Below are 19,204 nucleotides of genomic sequence, written 5' to 3'. Positions count from 1 at the left end.
ACAGGGTAATATTAGTTTCAAGTGCACAATATTAGTGATTCAGCACTTCCATAAAACACCCAGTGTTCATCACAAGTGCACTCATTAATCCCCATCACCTATTTAGTCCCCCCACACCTGCCCTCTGGTAACCATCAGTTTGTTCTCTATATTAAGAGTCTGTTTCTTGTTTTGCCCCTCTCTCTTTCTTTCTCCTTTGTTCTTTTTTTAATTTAAAATACATTAGCCAACATATAGTACATCATTAGTTTCAGATGTAGTGTTCAATAATTCATCAGTTGTGTAAAACACCCTTTGCACTTAGATGCAGTGGCCTCGGTGATAGTTGTCCCCTAGTGTATCACTTCAGAATTATTCTGGTAGTAATTCCAGGATACTTATTCAAGAAGCTGCTCCTACTACTCTCCAAAGATTTTGTGGATGGAAAGTAAATAACTGCACACTGACAAGTTAACTTATTTGTATGCTGTGGCAAAACATTTGGTAAAACTATTGTCTGATAAATTGGAAGTAAAATTATGTACTGACTGGGGTTAGAAAATAAAAACTTGTAGTATACATTGGCTATTATTCGCTGCTTGTAAAAAGATGTTACAAGAAAGAAATATGCTCAGAGAAGAATTATCCAAATTTCAAGGAGAGATAAAAGATAATTCATCTGCTAAGGGAGACTCTTCTGCCTGTGGATTACAATCTAAGTTGACTCATACCTACCAGGGTTGGAAAAATTCAGCTGCTCATATTCCTCCAAACAAGAGAGTATACAGCTCCAGATTCTTCTCAGGATTCTTCCATTAAGACTTTTCTTCCAGGATGAATAAATTACAAAATAAACCAGCTGCAAAGATTGGGTTAAGAGTGATGCCTTCCAATTCAAGATTGTTATTAATTTAAGTGGACTCAAGATAGCTGCCATTTATCTGTACAAGATCAGACAAAAAATGTAAATAAGTTAGTCTCAAAAAAAACAACAACCTGGACTATGATTCTTTTTTTGAATTTTAAGATTTTAGCTTTGAACTTTATTTTTTTATAATTATTTTTATTGAGTTTGATTAGCCAACATGTAGCATAACACCCAGTGCTCATCCCATCAAGTGCCTCCTTCAGTGCCCATCACCCAGTCACCCCAACCTCCCACCCACCTCCCTTTCTACTACATGTTGGTTTGTTTCCCAGAGTTAGGTGTCTCTCATGTTCTGTCATCCCCACCGATATTTCCCTCTCATTTTCTCTCCTTTCCCCTTTATTCCCTTTCACTATTTCTTATATTCCCCAAATGAATGAGACCATATGTTTGTCCTCCGATTGACTTACTTCACTCAGCATAATACCCTCCAGTTCCATCCACATTGAAGCAAATGGTGGGTATTTGTCGTTTCTAATGGCTGAGTAATATTCCATTGTATACATAAACCACATCTTCTTTATCCATTCATCTTTTGATGGACACCGAGGCTCCTTCCAGTTTGGCTATTGTGGACATTGCTACTATGAACATTGGGGTGCAGGTGTTCTGCCATTTCACTGCATCTGTGTCTTTTGGGTAAATCCCTGCAGTGCAATTGCTGTGTTGTAGGGCAGTTCTATTTTTAACTCTTTGAGGAACCTCCACACAGCTTTCCAGAGTGGCTGTACCAGTTCACATTCTCACCAACAGTGCAAGAGGGTTTCCCTTTCTCCACATCCTCTCCAACATTTGATGTTTCCCGACTTGTTGATTCTCACCATTCTCACTGGTGTGAGGTGGTATCTCACTGTGGTTTTGATTTGTATTTCCCTGATGGCAAGTGGTGCGGAGCATTTTCTCATGTGCTTGTTGGCCATGTCTATGTCTTCCTCTGTGAAATTTCTGTTCATGTATTTTGCCCATTTCATGATTGGATTGTTTGTTTCTTGGGTGTTGAGTTTAATAAGTTCTTTATAGATCTTGGATACTAGCCCTTTATCTGATAGGTCATTTGCAAATATCTTTCCCTTTCTGTAGGTTGTCTTTTAGTTTTGTGGACTGTTTCTTTGGCTGTGCAGAAGTTTTTTATCTTGATGAAGTCCCAATAGTTCATTTTTGCTTTTGTTTCCCTTGCCTTCATAGATGTATCTTGCAAAAAGTTGCTGTGGCCAAGTTCGAAAAGGGTGTTGCCTGTGTTGTCCTCGAGGATTTTGATGGATTCTTGTCTCACATTTAGATTTTTCATCCATTTCGAGTTTATCTTTGTGTCTGGTTTAAGAGAGTGGTCTAGTTTCAGCCACATGCAGAAGAATGAAACTAGACCATTCTCTTACACCAGACACAAAGATAAACTCGAAATGGACTATGATTCTTAACACCTATAATTGTCTGGAAGTATATCAGAAACCTACTAAATATTTTAGGAAATTGTGTTGCCAAAGAAACCATAACCTGGCTTGAAGAAGCCTGTGGTTGTGTCTAGGTATAAATATCTTTGAGCTTATCATACTTGGGGTGTGTTGAGCTTTTCTGATGTATAATGTTTTTCATCAAATGCAGGAAGTTTTTGATCATAATTTCTTCAAGTATTTTCTTCTGCTCCTTTTTCTTTCTCCTCTCTTTCTGGTACTGTCATTATGCATTATGCATTATATATATACATCACTATGCATATATGAGGCTGCATGTTTGAGATTATCCAGTCTGAGGACAGAAAGAAAAAAGAATGAACAAAAATGAACAGGGTCTCAGAAACCTGTGAAACACCATCAAACATATTGACATATATATAATGAGAGTCCCAGAAGAAAAAGTGAGAAAGATCAGAAAGACTATTTGAAGAAATAGTGGCCAAAATCTCCCCAAATTTGATTACAAAATCAATCTACACATGCAAGAAGCATAGCAGGCTCCAAGTCAAATAAATTCAAAGATATCTGCATCTAGACACTCCAAATGAAACTATTGAAATCCAAAGAGAAAATCTTGAAAGCAGCAAGGGAAATGCAACTCATCAGGCAAAAGACCCCCAAAAAAAGATTCACAGCAGATTTCCAATCAGAAATCTGGGAGGCAAGAAGTTGTGAGTTGACATCTTCAGAGTGGTGGGAAAAAAGACTGTCAAGTATTCTATATCAAGCAAAATCACCCTTCAAAATTGAAGGAGAGGGATCCCTGGGTGGCGCAGCGGTTTGGCGCCTGCCTTTGGCCCAGGGCGCGATCCTGGAGACCCGGGATCGAATCCCACGTCGGGCTCCCGGTGCATGGAGCCTGCTTCTCCCTCTGCCTGTGTCTCTGCCTCTCTCTCTCTCTCTGTGAGACTATCATAAATAAATAAAAATTTAAAAAGATGTTCAAAATTGAAGGAGAACATAAGGATAACAAAAGCTAAGAAAATGCTTCATTTGCACACCTGTACTACAAGAAATTAAATACCAAAGGGAGCTTTCAGGCTAAAAACTACACTGCAGTATCATTTCTCACCTGTTAGATTTGCCAAACTTCACAAGCTTTTCAACACTATTTTGGTGAGGTTTCAAGAAATAAGCACTCTCATACATTTCTGATGGGAATTAAAAATAGTCCATTCCCTGTTGAGGTGAATGTGGTATTATCTAATACTATATATATAGTATATATAGTATATAGTATAGTATATATAGTAATACATATAGTAATATATATAGTTATATATAGTTATATATATATATATATATATATATATATATATATATATATATATATATCCTTTGACCAGCAATCTCATGTTTAAAAATTTACCCTGGAAACGAACTAGGGGTGATAGAAGGGGAGGTGGGCGGGGGGTGGGGGTGACTGGGTGACAGGCACTGAGGTGGGCACTTGACGGGATGAGCACTGGGTGTTATTCTATATGTTGGCAAATTGAACACCAATAAAAAAAAATTTATATATAAAAAAATTTAACCTAGGATCCCTGGGTGGCTCAGCGGTTTAGCGCCTGCCTTTGGCCCAGGGCGTGATCCTGGAGACCCAGGATCGAGTCCCGCGTCAGGCTCCCCGCATGGAGCCTGCTTCTCCCTCTGCCTGTGTCTCTGCCTCTCTCTCTCTCTCTCTCTCTGTGTGTGTCTATCATGAATAAATAAATAAAATCTTAAAAAAATTTACCCTGAAGACACATCTCTAGGAATATGAAAATACATATGCACAAGGTTATTCATTGTCCCATTATTTGTAATTATTTGTAAACAGAATACAGAAAAAAAAACAGAAATGCTCATACATAAGAAATTGGATGAATAAATTACAGGACATCCACACAATAGAGCATGCAGTTGTAAAAGATAATGAGGAAGATCTGTATAAACTGAAATGAAGGGATTTCTAGGATATAATGTAAAGTGAATAAAGCAAATTTAAAATAAATATGCTATCTTTTATGTAAGAGATAAAGGGAAACAAGAAACATAAACATATAAACATAGTATATATATATATATATATACACTTTAAAAAGTAGCATAGGAAACACAAACCAATAACTAATGGAAATTACAACGTAGCAAATATAATGAGACAAATTGACATAATCATTATGATTTGGCCAAAATACATAACCTGAATTTAATCCTAAGGAAGCATAAGAAAAACAAAAATCAGAGGATATTCTGCAAAACAACTGTCCTACACTCTTCAAAAGCGTCAGTATCATTAAAACTTTAAAAAGTCCATTCTAAGGGGACCTGGGGGTCTCAGTCAGTTAGGCGTCTGACTCTATAAGTACATATATATATGTACTTATATATACTTATAGTAGCCAAAAAAAAAAAAAAAAAAAAAGACAGAAAATAGAATGGTAGTTTCCAGGTACTGGGAGGAGGAGAGAATGGGGAGTTGTGTGTGTGTGTGTGGGGGGGTTGTTTTGTTTTAAATTTTTTTTATGAAGTAATTTCTGTGCCCAACATGGTGTTCAAACTCACAACCCCAAGATCAAGAGTTGCATGCTCTACTGGCTGAGCCAGCTAGGTGCTCCAGGAGTTATTGTTTAATGGAAATAGAGTTTCAGTCTTACAAGATGAAAACTACAAGATGGAGAGTTATCCATCTCCACAGCTCCATCTTCATAGCATGTGATGGTTCCACAATATTATAACTGTATTTAATACCACTGAAGTGTACACTTAAAATGGTTAATATGGGTAAATTTTATGATAAGTGAGTTTTACCACAACACAAAATTGAAACATATGTATGTGTGTTTGTGTGTCTAGAGAGAAAGGAGTGATAATGAAAAACTAGCAAAATATTAAAATTAGTGAATTTGAGTGATTGGTATACAAAATGTACTATTTTTTCTTTTTTAAAGATTTGTTTATTTATTTGAGAGAGAGAAAGAGAGCAGAGGGAGTGGCAGAGGGAGAGAGAATCCCAAGCAGACTCCCAGCTGAGGTGAGTCCCATGTGGGACCCCAAGATCATGACCTGAGCCAAAACCAAGAGTCAGGCACTCAACTCACTGAACCACCCAGGAACATCATAAAATATGCTATTTTTGCTGTTTTTTAGGTTTGAAATAACTTCAAAATAAATTTTTAAAAAAGATATCGATTACCCATACCATCAGATGGTTTTTATTATAAAGGTCTGCATTAAGTGAATGTATGATGTGATGATGAGTTTGAGAAATCACTATTGAAAGATGAGAGATGGTAATTTTGAAGAGTTGCAAAGCTCAGAATAAGTCCAAAAGAAAATAATTTCTGAACAATAACATTACCAAAATAGAACTTATGAAACGTAGTTCTTAATATAGATCATGTTGGAAATAGGCTACTAGATTAGAATATGTTAGAGTATGTAATTTTAAATAAGTAGTACAGGTTTTTTAAATAAGTAATTTTAAAATGAGGTAAAAATATATTAGACTTATTGCAAAGGGGAAAAATTGGCCAAATCTTGTGATGGGTAAGTTATGTCAAATAAAGAACTGAGAAATCAAAGATTTCAAGTTTTCCAGTATAGCTAACAATAATAGTTACACATCATAAGAGAAAAATGTAAAGAGATAAGAGTTTAGTGATAAATTTTTAAAATAATGACTTTTATTTTTATTTTTTTAAAGAGGGATAAACATTTTTAAATTGTTGAAATATATTGGTAAATTGAGTAATCTACATTGTAGTACTAAGTGGCTACACATGGTCATCCTCAAATTAAGAACTTTCCAAATACCCCACTAACCATCAATCACAAGTCCTTGAAAATACTATAGGATTAACTTGATGAGATGCTATGATCACACAAAGGAGAATAGGAGAATCAATGACTGCAAAGGATTCGTGGTGACATCAGCCTTCGACTAAAAAGAAAATAGAAAATCAATCAAAACATGCATAAGGCATGCGAATTTTGGTGGCTTATTTTTCAACATTGCAATGTCATACATTGTTCCTAACAGAAGAAATCCTCTGACACTTACACAAAGCTGAAAACCAAAACATAAAAAACAGTCAAGAGAGAACCGTTAAGAATCAATTTAACCGTTTTACAGCTAAAAATTAATGTGACATAAAAATAGTGAAAGATAACCCACAAATATATTACGTTAGGGATTCATTTATAGTGCCTTCTTATCTGAAGTTATAAATAGAATAAGGATTTTTTATATAAAAACTATCAAAAAAGTATCAGTGAAAAGACATGATCTTCATGAGCTGTACTGAATGGCCAGGGAACAAGTCCTGCGAGACACAGCAGGCTAGCTCCAGATACCAGCAGTTTGTCAGCTTGTCTTTCACAGAAGGACCCCAGAAAGTTCCATATACCCGTGTATTGTTGACCTGATTCCTTTCTAGTACAACATTCAACATGTACCCATGGTTTCAATTACAGACTTAAGAATTTGGGTGGAGAGGGGAGGCGGAGCAGGCGACTATTTAGAATTTCCTTGGAAATTTCTGTACACATTATGATGTCCTGTGGAATGCAATTCCTTCCAAATCTCAATGAGCAAGCTCTTGATTATTGAGTCATGATATTTTCTTCTAATTTTTGTGTACAGTCCTTGTTTGATTAGATATCATATTGATAGCTTCAGATGGCAGACCTACTTATATCCCTCCATAGTTTCTCCTCTTGTCATCTTCCATTATCGATTCTTCTGTAGCATCTTTAGCTGCTCCTGCAGGGCCTAGGCTGGTCCCTGCGCTGGTGGCGGTAGAGTTACTGCAGCCCATCGCGCCGCTGGCCGGGTGAGCGGCGCTCAGGAGCTGGCGGCCTAAAATAATGACTTTTAGATGTTTTTAGGAAAACCAATCAGAGACAGGTTCACCTTTCATCTTTTCCATAGCAAGTTTTTCATTTCACTTTTACCCATTTCTAGCTTCCTTCTTAGCTGCTTTCTAAAATTTTAATACATTCTTGCTGCATACCTTTGGTTGTTTTTGGAAATCCTCCCCACCCACTCATCAAATTTTCCTCTAAAATTTTCCTTCAGAACAATTCTTTAAAATTATTATATTAGCTATTTCATCAAATGTAAGCAATTACTATATTACTATAGCTATGGTGAGCTCAAATTGCAATAGTCTTAAATATTATTCACATTTATATATAGTTAACTATAGATAATAGTTAATTATTATTAACTATACCCATTTCCATCTACTGTGCAAAAGTCCTGATTTTTTAATTAACTGTTTTCTGTAATTTTGGTAAGTTTTTCCTTGTTAAAGACTGTAATAGTTCTTTCAGGATTCTTTAATGAAATACCATAGACTGACTGGGTTAAGCAACAGATATTTATTCTCTCACAATTCCAAAGGCTGGAAGTCCAAAATCAGAATGTTAGTATAACCAGTTTCTGGTGAGAAACCTTCCAGGAGTGCAGACAACCACCTTCTGGCTGTGTCCTCACATGGTGGAGAGAGAAAGAGCAACTCTGATATTTTTTCTTTAAAGGCCATTATTCCCATCATGAAGATCTGATCTCATGATCTTATCTAAACTTAATTCTCCTCCAAATGCCCCATCTCCAAATACCTTCACATTGGGGATAATCCTTTAACATATGAATTGGAGGGGTGCATCATACAGTCCATAGCAAAAACCTGGCCTTTATATAAGTTTAATTTATATTAGTTTATGCCATTTGGATGTTATTCTTAATCCTGGCAGTAAAGATGGAGCAAGAGATCATTTAAAACACATCCATTAATCTGTAAAGTATAAAAGATCCAATTTATGTCTCTATTACCAACTTTGAATATCATTTCATTATTTAACATTCTCTTTGAAAATATGTTTACAAAAAATAAAAATCTTGACAATAAAATGTAGTAATTTGAACATCTGAAATGCAAAATTAGTATTATTATAACATAAATGAAAATTGGTGATGATTTTGTGGTATACAATAGAATGTCACTTTTCTCTGTTCTCATTCTCAAATTCCCACATTAACATGTTAACCATGGCACCATCTTGTGGATATTTTATCAAATAGCTGAGCTGTGCAAACACGTATATGGAAACAATGAAAGCACATGTATTAAAAAAAAAAAGAAAAATTTAAAACAAAGTAAGTTAATAAAATAAAATGTTGGCAAGTAATTTTCTTCAATCTTTTTCAAAGGGCTTTAACTAAGGACGCCTGAGTTGCTCAACAGTTGAGGGTCTGTCTGCCTTTGTCTCAGGGTGTGATCCTGGAGTCCTGGGATGGAGTCCCGCATCGGGCTCCCTGCATGGAACCTGCCTATGTCTCTGCCTCTCTCTCTCTCTGTGTGTCTTTCATGAATAAATAAATAAAATCTTTACAAAACAAAAACAAAAACAACCCTCCCCCTCCCCCAAAAAAAACCCACAAAAAAAACCAAAGGGCTTTAATTATATAAGTAAACTCTTGAACTAGCTCCAGCTTGGTTACTTTTTCTTTTTAAGGCATTTTCTGTACTAACTGCTTATATTAAGTTTCAAACTGGCCAACTGGTTCTGAATACACTAAATAGATTGTATTTAGTGTGTATAACGTATGCACATGTTTGTTTACACATATAAATATAGGGGTACCTGGCTGGTTCTGTCAGAGGAGCATGCAACTCTTTATCTCAGGGTCATGAGTTCAAGCTGCATGTTGGGTGTAGAGATTTCTTAAATGAATAAATTTTTAAAAATACATATAAATGTGTGTGTATACTACTGTAATTTTATATTGATCTAACTTCAGGCTCTATTAAAAGATGGGAATTGACAGATTAGGTTAAAAAAATAAAATAATAAAATAAAAAAGAAATTAAAGTTAGGGGGATCCCTGGGTGGCTCAGCGATTAAGTGCCTGCCTTTGGCCTAGGGCCTGATCCTGGAGTCCCGGGATCAAGTCCCACCTCAGGCTCCCTGCATGGAGCTTGCTTGTGTCTCTGCCTGCCTTTCTGTCTCTCTCTCTCTCTGTGTCTCATGAATAAAAATAAATAAATAAATAAATAAATAAATAAATAATCTTTAGAAATTAAAGTTAGTTACCTATTGGCTATGAACAACTTACTTTGAATCTAATTTTTCTGAGGTAGAATGAAACATACTGGCAATTGTCAAATATTAAAGGAGATATAATAAAACACACCAAGTTCTGATAACATCAAAACTATATATTATTTTTTTAAGATTTTTATTTTTTTATTTATTCATGAGAGACACACACACAGAGAGAGAGAGAGAGAGAGAGAGAGGCAGAGACACAGGCAGAGGGAGAAGCAGGCTCCATGCAGGGAGCCCGACGTGGGACTTAATCCCCGGTCTCCAAGATCAGGCCCTGGGCTGAAGGCGGCGCTAAACCGCTGAGCCACGCGGGCTGCCCTATATTATTTTAATATGAAGGATTTAAATGTCTATTTTTAAAAAGATTTTATTTATTTATTCATGAGAGGCACACAGAGAGAGGCAGAGACACAGGCAGAGGGAGAAGCAGGCTCCATGCAGGGAGCTCAATGTGGGACTTGATCCCGGGACCAGGATCACGCCCTGAGCCAAAGGCACACGCTCAACCACTGAGCGATCCAGGCATCCCTGATTTATTTATTTATTTTTAAAAGATTTTATTTATTTATCAAAGACAAAGAGAGAGATACAAAGACACAGGCAGAGGGAGAAACAGGTTCCATGCAGGGAGCCCGACGTGGGACTCGATTCTGGGTCTCCAGAATCATATCCCAGGCTGCAGGCGGCGCTAAACCGCTGGGCCACCGGGGCTGCCTAGATGTCCTTGATTTAAATGTCTATTGACTGTGATAGGAAAATATACTAAATATATTTTAATTAGAAAGGTATTGATCACACTTTTTTTTTTTTTTTTTTACTTTTTTTAATTTATTGATAGTCACACAGAGAGAGAGAGAGGCAGAGACACAGGCAGAGGAAGAAGCAGGCTCCATGCACCGGGAGCCCGACGTGGGATTCGATCCTGGGTCTCCAGGATCGAGCCCTGGGCCAAAGGCAGGCGCTAAACCACTGCGCCACCCAGGGATCCCGATCACACTGTTTTGATAACTTCGTCAGAGAGTATGTGGAAAAATCACTGGTGAAATTGATGAGATTTTTCCAAAAAAATTACTGAAAGTGTTTTTCTGTAACACTTTCATTGTAGTTTCAGAATTTAGAGTTTACAACCACATTTAAAACCTTTCATTACTGGGGTGTACGGATGGCTCAGTTAAGCATCTGACTCTTGATTTTGTCTCAGGTCAGGATCTCAGGGTCAAGAGTTGGAGCTCCAAGTGGGGCTTCATGCTGGGCATGGAGCCTGCTTAGATTCCCTCTCTGTATCTCTCCCTCTGCCCTTACCCCCTACCTCATACACATGCTCTATCTCTCTCTCTCTAAAAAAAACTTAACAAAACTTCTCATTACCATATTTACACAAAAGAGAAAGGAAAGAGGAATAGCATCTCTTGTAAACCCTACTATATGCCAAGCATTTAGATACATTACCAATAAAAAGTATACTAATCCTTTGAGTTGGTATAATTATTTCTACTTTTCAGGTAAGGAAAACTGAGACTCTGTAGTTATATAACTCACCAGGGTCATAGAGTAGTAAGAAGTCATAATTTTAGCTTAAGTCTTCAAAGTCTAAATTCTTGTCAAAACACAATCCTGCTTCCAAGAAATTTAGATAGATATCAGAGATTTTAGTCCAGAGATTAAAATAGAATCTTAAAATATATTTACTCAAAGTCCTATATTTATGCCAAATTAACATTGTTTAATTTTTCACATACAAAATTTAAAATATATTAAACTTAACATTATTGCATTTTGAGACAAAACTCTCCCAATAAGACCATACTTTGAAAGTATAGAAATGCTAGGTATATTATTATAAAATTCTAGATAACTGTAAATAAGAATAAAATATAAAGAGAGAGCAAACTTTCTTTCTTTCTTTCTTTCTTTCTTTCTTTCTTTCTTTCTTTCTTTCTTTCTTTCTTTCTTTTTTTAGGGGAAGGAGGGGCAGAAGGAGAGAGAGAATCTTAAGCAGACTCCACACCCAGCATGAAGGCCCAGGTGGGGCTTGATCTCATGACCCTGAGATCATAACCTGAGCTGAAATCAAGTTGAACACTCAACCAACTAAGTCACCCAGGTACCCCCAAGACCAAATTTTCTTTTCCTTTCTTTTAATTAATTAACATATAATATATTATTGGTTTCAGAGGTAGAGGTCAGTGATTTAACAGTCTTATATAACACCCAATGCTCATTGCATCACCCAGTTACCCTCTCCCCTCTAGTGACTCTTAGTTTGTTTCCTATGATTAAGAGTTTCTTATGGTTTGTCTCCCTCTCTGATTTCATCTTGTTTCATTTTTTCCTCTCTTCCCCTATGATCCTCTGTTTTGTTTCTTAAATTCCACATATGAGTGAGATCATATGATAATTGTCTTTCTCTAATTGACTTATTTTGCTTAGCATAATACCCTCTAGTTCCATTCACGGCATTGCAAATGGCAAGATTTCTTTCTTTCTTTCTTTCTTTCTTTCTTTCTTTCTTTCTTTCTCTCTCTCTCTCTCTCTCTCTCTCTCTCTTTCTTTCTTTCAAGGCTGATATATATTAATATGTGATTATATATTATATTATATATTAATATATATTATACATATTATTATATATTATTATCACATATTTTTTATCCATTCATCTACCGATGGACATCTGGGCTCTTTCTATAGTTTGGCTATTGTGGACATTGCTGCTATAAACATTGGGGTGCAGGTGCCCCTTCAGATCACTGCATTTGTATCTTCGTGATACATACCTAGTAGTGCAATTGCTGGGTCATAGGGGAGCTCTATTTTCAACTTTTTGAGAAAACTCCATACTGTTTTCCAGAGTGGCTGCCCCAACTTGCATTCCCACCAACAGTGTAAGAGGGTTTCCCTTTCTCCATATCCTTGCCAACATCTGTCGTTTCTTGACTTGTTAATCTTAGCCATTCTGACTGGTGTGACGTGTTGTCTCACTGTGATTTTGATTTGTATTTTCCTGAAGCCGAGTGCTGCTGAGCATCTTTTTCATGTGTCTGTTGGCTATTTGTATGTCTTTGGAGAAATTTCTGTTCATGTCTTCTGCCCATTTCTTGATTGGATTATTTGTTCTTTGGGTGGTAAGTCTGATAAGTTATCAGATATGTCACTTGCAAATATATTCTCCCTTTTTTTGGCTGCCTTTTGGCTTTGTTGTCTGTTTCCTTCACTGTGTAAAAGAAAAGCTTTTTATCTTGATGAAGTCCCAATAATTCATTTTTGCCCTTGTTTCCCTTGCCTTTGGAGACATGTCTAGTAAGAAGTTGCTGCAGCCGAGGTCAAAAAGGTTGTTGCCTGTGTTCTCTAGGATTTTGATGGATTCCTGTCTCACATTTAGGTCTTTCATTTATTTTGAGTCTATTTTTGTGTATGGTGTGAGGAAACGGTCCAAATTAATTCTTCTGCATGTGGCTGTCCAGTTGTCCCAACACCATTTGTTGAAGAGACTTTTTTCCATTGGATACTTTTCCCCACTTTGTCAAAGATTAGTTGACCATAAAGTTGAAGCTCCATTTCTGGTCTCTATTCTGTTCCATTGATCTAGTGTCTGTTTTTTTTTTTTTGTTTGTTTGTTTTTGTTTTTTGTTTTTTGGTTTTTTTTTTGTTTTTTTTTGAGGACCATATTCTCTTGATGATTATAGCTTTGTAATAGAGTTTGAAATCTAGAATTGTAATGTCACCAGTTTTGATTTTCTTTTTTTTTTTCTTTTTTTATTTTTTGGTTTTCTTTTTCAACATTCTTTTGGCTAATCAGTCTTTTCTGGTTCCATACAAATAGCTCTCTGAAATAAATTGATGGTATTTTTTTTTTAAGATTTTACCTATTTATTTGAGAGAGACAGATAGAGATAGTGATAGTGATAGAGAGCACAAGCAGGGAGGAGAGGGAGAAGCAGGCACCCTGTCCAACACAGGGCTTAATCCTGGGCAGGACCCCGGGCAGACGCTTAACTGACTGAGCCACCAAGGTGCCCCAGTTGATGGTATTTTAATGGAGATTGCTTTGCACGTATAGATTGCTCTGGGAAGCATAGACATTTTAACAATATTTGTTCTTTCAATCCATGAGCATGGAACATTTTTCCATTTCTTTGTGTCTTCCTCAATTTCTTTTATGAGTGTTCTATAGTTTTCTGATTACTGATCCTTTGCCTCTTTGGTTAGGTATATACTTAGGTATTTTATGGTTTTGGGTGCAATTATAAGTGGGATTGACTCCCTAATTTTTCTTTTTTTCTCACTGTTAGTGTATAGAAATGCAACTGATTTCTGTGCATTGATTTTATATCCTGCCGCTTTGCTGAATTTCTGTAGCAATTTTGAGATGGAGTCTTTTGGATTTTCCAGATAGAATATCATGTCATCTGCGAAAAGTGAGAGTTTGACTTCTTCTTTGCCAATTCAGATGTCTTTTATTTCTTTTTGTTGTCTGATTTCCGAGGCTAGGACTTCTAGTATTATGTTGACTAACAGTGGTGATAGTGGACATCCCTGCCATGTTCCTGACCTTAGGGGAAAAGTTCTCAGTTTTTTTCCCATTGAAATGATATTTACTGTGGGCTTTTCATAGATGGGTTTTATGATATTGAGGAATGTTCCCTCTATTCCTATACTGTGGAGAGTTTTAATCAAGAAAGAATACTATACTTTGTCAAATGCTTTTTTTGCATCTGTTGAGAGGATCACATGGTTCTTGTCCTTTCTTTTATTAATGTGGTGTATCACATTGATTGATTCATGGATGTTGAATCACCTCTGCAGCCCAGGAATAAATCCCACTTGGTTGTGGTGAATAATCCTCTTAATGTACTGTTGGACCCTATTTTGGTGAGAATTTTTGCATCCATGTTTATCAGGGATATTGGTCTGTAATTCTCCTTTTTTAGTGAGGTCTTTGTCTGGTTTTGGGATCAAGGTAATGCTGGCCAAAACTGAAACAGAAAGAAATAGAAAACCTGAACAGACTCATAACCAGCAAGGAAATGAAGCAGTAATCAATCATGCAGGGAATGATCCCAATCTTTTGAAGACCAAATTTTCTCAATGGTAATTCTTTTTTTTTTTTTTTTTGTTTAAGATTTTATTTACTTATTCATGAGAGACAGAGAGGCAGAGTGAGAAGCAGGCTCCATGCAGGGAGCCCGACGTGGGACTCGATCCTGGGTCTCCAGGATCAGGCCCTGAGGCCGAAGACAGCGCTAAACCGCTGAGCCACCCGGGCTGCCCTCAATGGTAATTCTTAAGCATCAATATCCCTTAAATCATTGTTTTCTTTTTTTTTTTAAGTACTATAGCTTAAAATTATTTATGTCTTTTAAAAATTAAAAAGAATATCATGCTAAGAACACTTAAGATCTACCTGCTTAACAAATTTTTAAGTGTACAATACAGTATTGTTAGCTATAGGCACAATGTTGCTCAATAGATTTCTAAAATTTGTTCATCTGAGTAACTGAAACTTGATACCCATTAAAAAAGCAATTCCCTATTCTCCCTCTTTTCAGTACATGGAAACCACTATTGTACTCTATTTGTATGAGTTTGACTATTTTAGATACTCTATAAGTGGAATTATGTAGTATTTATCTTTTTAAAAAGATTTTATTTATTTATTTGAGAGAGAGAGAGAGAGCGCGGGGCGTGGTGGTTGGCTCAGAGGAAGAGGGAAAGAAAACCCCAAGAAGACTCCATGATGAGCACAGAGGCAGATGCAGGGCTTGATCTCACAATCCAGAGATCATGACTTCAGCCCAAATCAAGAGTCTGAGGCTCAACCAACTGAGTCACCCGGGTGCCCCAGTATTTGTATTTCCATGATTGACTTATTTCACTTAGCATATTATCTTTTAGGTTCATCCATGCTGTTGCATATGGGTAGATTCTCTTCTTTTTTTAAGGCTGAATAGTATTTCCTCATATGTATATATTACATTTTCTTTATCCATTTATCCGTTTATGAACATTGAGTTTTTTTCCCCACACCTTGGCTATTATAGTGTTGTAATAAACACTTGAGTGCTAGTATCTCTTCAAGATCCAGATTTCAATTCTTTTGGATATATACTCAGAAGTGAAATTGCTGGGTTAAATAATAATTGTATCATTTTTTAAATGAATCTGCATACTATTTTCCATAATGGCTGCACCATTTTATATTATCCCCAATTTGTCCATATCTGAGCCAACACTTGTAACCTTTTGTGTTTTTATTACAGCCATCGATGTTTTTTTAATTTATTCAGTCATGAGAGACAGAGAGAGAGAGGCAGAGACACATGCCGAGGGAGAAGCAGGCTCCGTGCAGGGAGCCCGACGTGGGACTCGATCCCGGGTCTCCAGGATCACGCGCTGGGCGGAAGGCCACGCCAAACCGCTGAGCCACCGGGTCGCCCCGTGAGGTGTTATCTCATTAAGGTTTTGGTTTGTATTTCCCTGATTAGTGACAGTGAGCATTTTTTTCATACCTATCGGCCATTTGTATGTTTTCTTTGAAGAAACATCTATCACAGTCCTTTGCCCGTTTTTTTTTTATCTTTTAAAATTTCTGTGATGCTTTTTATTTTTTAATTTTTTTTATTGGAATTCAGTTTGCCAACATATAGTGTAACACCCAGTGGTCATCCTTCAAGTGCCCCCTCAGTGCCCATCACCCAGTCACCCCATCCCCCCGCCCACCTCCCCTTCCACTACCCCTTGTTTGTTTCCCAGAGTTAGGAGTCTCTCATGTTCTGTCTCCCTCACTGATTTTTCCCACTCATTTTCTCTCCTTTCCCCTATAATCTCTTTCACTGTTTCTTATATTCCCCGTATGAGTGAAACTGTATAATGTTTGTCCTTCTCCGATTGACTTATTTCACTCAGCATAATACCCTCCAGTTCCATCCACGTTGAAGCAAATGGTAGGTATTCGTCGTTTCTAATGGCTGAGTAACATTCCATTGTATACATAGACCACATCTTCTTTATCCATTCATCCTTCCATGGGCACCGAGGCTCCTTCCACAGTTTGGCTATTGTGGACACCGCTGCTATGAACATTGGGGTGCAGGTGTCCTGCTGTTTCACAGCATCTGTATCTTTGGGGTAAATTCCCAGCAGTGCAATTGCTGGGTCAGGGCAGATCTATTTTTAGCTGTTTAAGGAACCTCCACACAGTTTTCCTGAGTGGCTGTACCAGTTCACATTCCCACCAACAGTGCAAGAGGGTTCCCCTTTCTCCACATCCTCTCCAACATTTGTTGTTTCCTGTCTTGTTAATTTTCACCATTCTCACTGGTGTGAGGTGGGATCTCATTGTGATTTTGATTTGTATTTCCCTGATGTCTTTGCCCATTTTTAAAAAATATTTTATTTATTTTATTTATATAGTCATGAGAGACACACAGAGAGAGGCAGAGACATAGGCAGAGGGAGAAGCTGGCTCCCTCCAGAGAGCCAGATGCAGGACTCAATCCCAGAAACCCAGGATCATGCCCTGAGTCAAAAGCAGATGCTCAACCCTTGAGCCACCCAGATGTCCCTAATTCCAGTATATTTAAACATAGCATTTTGTGTTTCAATGTTTTTAAAAAAGATTTTAAACCTTTTTAAAAATATTTTATTTATTTATTTAAGAGTGAGCAAGAGAGATAGCATGAGTGAGAGGCAGAAGAAGAAGCAAACTCCTCACTGAGTAGGGAGCCTGATGCCAGGCTCAATCTCAGGACTCTGGGTCATGACCTGAGCCAAAGGCATACACTTAACTGCCTGAGCCACCCAGGCACCCCAAGAATCCTTTTAAAAAAGATATATTTATTTATTAGAGAGAGGGAGAGCATGAACAGGGAGAGGGGCAGAGGGAGAGAATCTCAAGCAGACTCCCTGCTAAGTGCAGGGCCTGATGTGGGGCTCAATCCCAAAGACCCCAAGATCATGACCTGAGCTGAAATCAAGAGTTAGAAGCCCAAATGACTGAAGCACTGAGGTGCTCTGGGAGAGAGAGAGAATCTTCAGCAGGTTTCAGGCCCAGTGGGAGCCTGACTCAAGGTTCGATCTCACAGTCCTGAGATTATTACCTGAGCCAAAAACAAGAGTTGGATGCTTAACCAACTGAGCCACCCAGGTACCCTTTTGTGGAGATTTTTTTAAATTAAAAAATCATTTCTTTAATAGATATATGGATATTGACATTATATTTTTCTTCCTGAGTGAGTTTTGTTAGTTCCTTTCAAGGAATTTGTCAATTTGATTGTTATCAAATTTATTGTCACAAAGCTATTCATTATTGTCTCCTTTAACGTCTATAGTACCTGTAGTGATGTTCTCTTTTCATCCCTAATGTTGACAATTTACATCTTCTTTCTATTATTGATCAATCCTACTAGAGGTTTATATATTTTATTGATTCTTTCCAAGTACCTGCTTTTGTTTTCATTGACTTTCCCCAATTTTTCTGTTTTCAATTTTATCAGTTTTCTTTTATTTCCTTCTTCTACATGCTTTGGGTTTTATTTGCTTTTTCTAAGTTGGAATAAGTTAGTATGTACTTGAGACATTTCTTATTTTCCAATAGAAGGTTTTAGTCCTACAAATTTCCCTCTAACCACTGCTTTAGCTACATCCCACAAATCCTATTATGTGTATTTTCTTTCCTTTCTTTTTCTTCTCAAGTTGCTTTAAAAAAGTTTTAAAAAATATAATTCATACATGGTATATTTCACCTATTTTAAAGTGCATAATTCAGTAGTTTTTAGAGTATTTGTTAAGTGGGTAATTATCACAACACTCTAAGTTTCGAATATTTCATCACCCTTAAAACAAACCTTATACCTATTAGCAGTCATTCCCATTTCCCCACACGACCCTAAACAACCACTGATCTATTATTGCCTATCTCAAAGAATTTTCCTATTTCACATCAACTTAATCATATAATATGTGCCTTTTCATGTCTGGCTTTTTTTTTTTTTTTTGATTATTTATTTATGAGAAACACACAGAGAGAGACAGAGACATAGACAGAGGGAGAAGTAGGTTCCCCATGAGGAGCTTGATGTGGGACTTGATCCCAGGCCTGCTAGATCATGACCTGAGCCAAAGGCAGATGCTCAACCACTGAGCCACCCAGGTGCCCCATGTCTGACTTCTTTTATTTAACATAGTATTTTTAAGATTCATCCATGTTGCAGGATGCCCGGGTGGCTCAGTGGTTACGTGTCTGCCTTTGACTCAGGGTGTGATTCCAGAGTTCCAGGACCAAGTCCCACATTGAGCTCCCTGCATGGAAACTGCTTCTCCCTCTGCCTGTGTCTCTGCATCTCTCATTAGTAAATAAAATCTTAAAAAAAATAAGATTCATCCATGTTGCAGTAGGTATCACCTACTTTATTCCTTTTCATAGTCAAATAATGCTCCATTGTTTGGATATACTGTATTTTATTTACTCATACACCACTCCACATTGGTTTATACAGGTCTTCTTAACTTTTTAATGCCTGTGTAGTACTCCATGATGTATATTTACCACAGTTTATTCCAATCGGCCCCCTGCAAATGGATGGGCAGTAAGTTTTCAAATTAGGAAGTGTGAGTACTTGAGCTCTGTTCTTTTTCAAGATTGTTTTGGCTATTCTGGATTCCCTACATTTACATATGAATTTTAGTATTATCAATTTCTGTAAAAAGGACAGGTTGTATTTTTTTTTAAGATTTATTTACTTAT

At 37.0% G+C, this 19,204-nt stretch overlaps 1 pseudogene; it reads right to left on the bottom strand.

Annotated features, from left to right (window-relative positions):
• Positions 1–6,676: 6,676 nt before the first annotated feature.
• LOC119869357 lies at positions 6,677–8,084 on the bottom strand (annotated as a pseudogene).
• Positions 8,085–19,204: the final 11,120 nt, after the last annotated feature.

This window comes from Canis lupus, chromosome 15 (assembly GCF_011100685.1).
Source record: "Canis lupus familiaris isolate Mischka breed German Shepherd chromosome 15, alternate assembly UU_Cfam_GSD_1.0, whole genome shotgun sequence".
In the NCBI taxonomy this organism is placed as follows: domain Eukaryota; kingdom Metazoa; phylum Chordata; class Mammalia; order Carnivora; family Canidae; genus Canis; species Canis lupus.
Note: the sequence above shows the minus strand (reverse complement) of the source record. Positions and strands in the feature narration are given on the sequence as shown.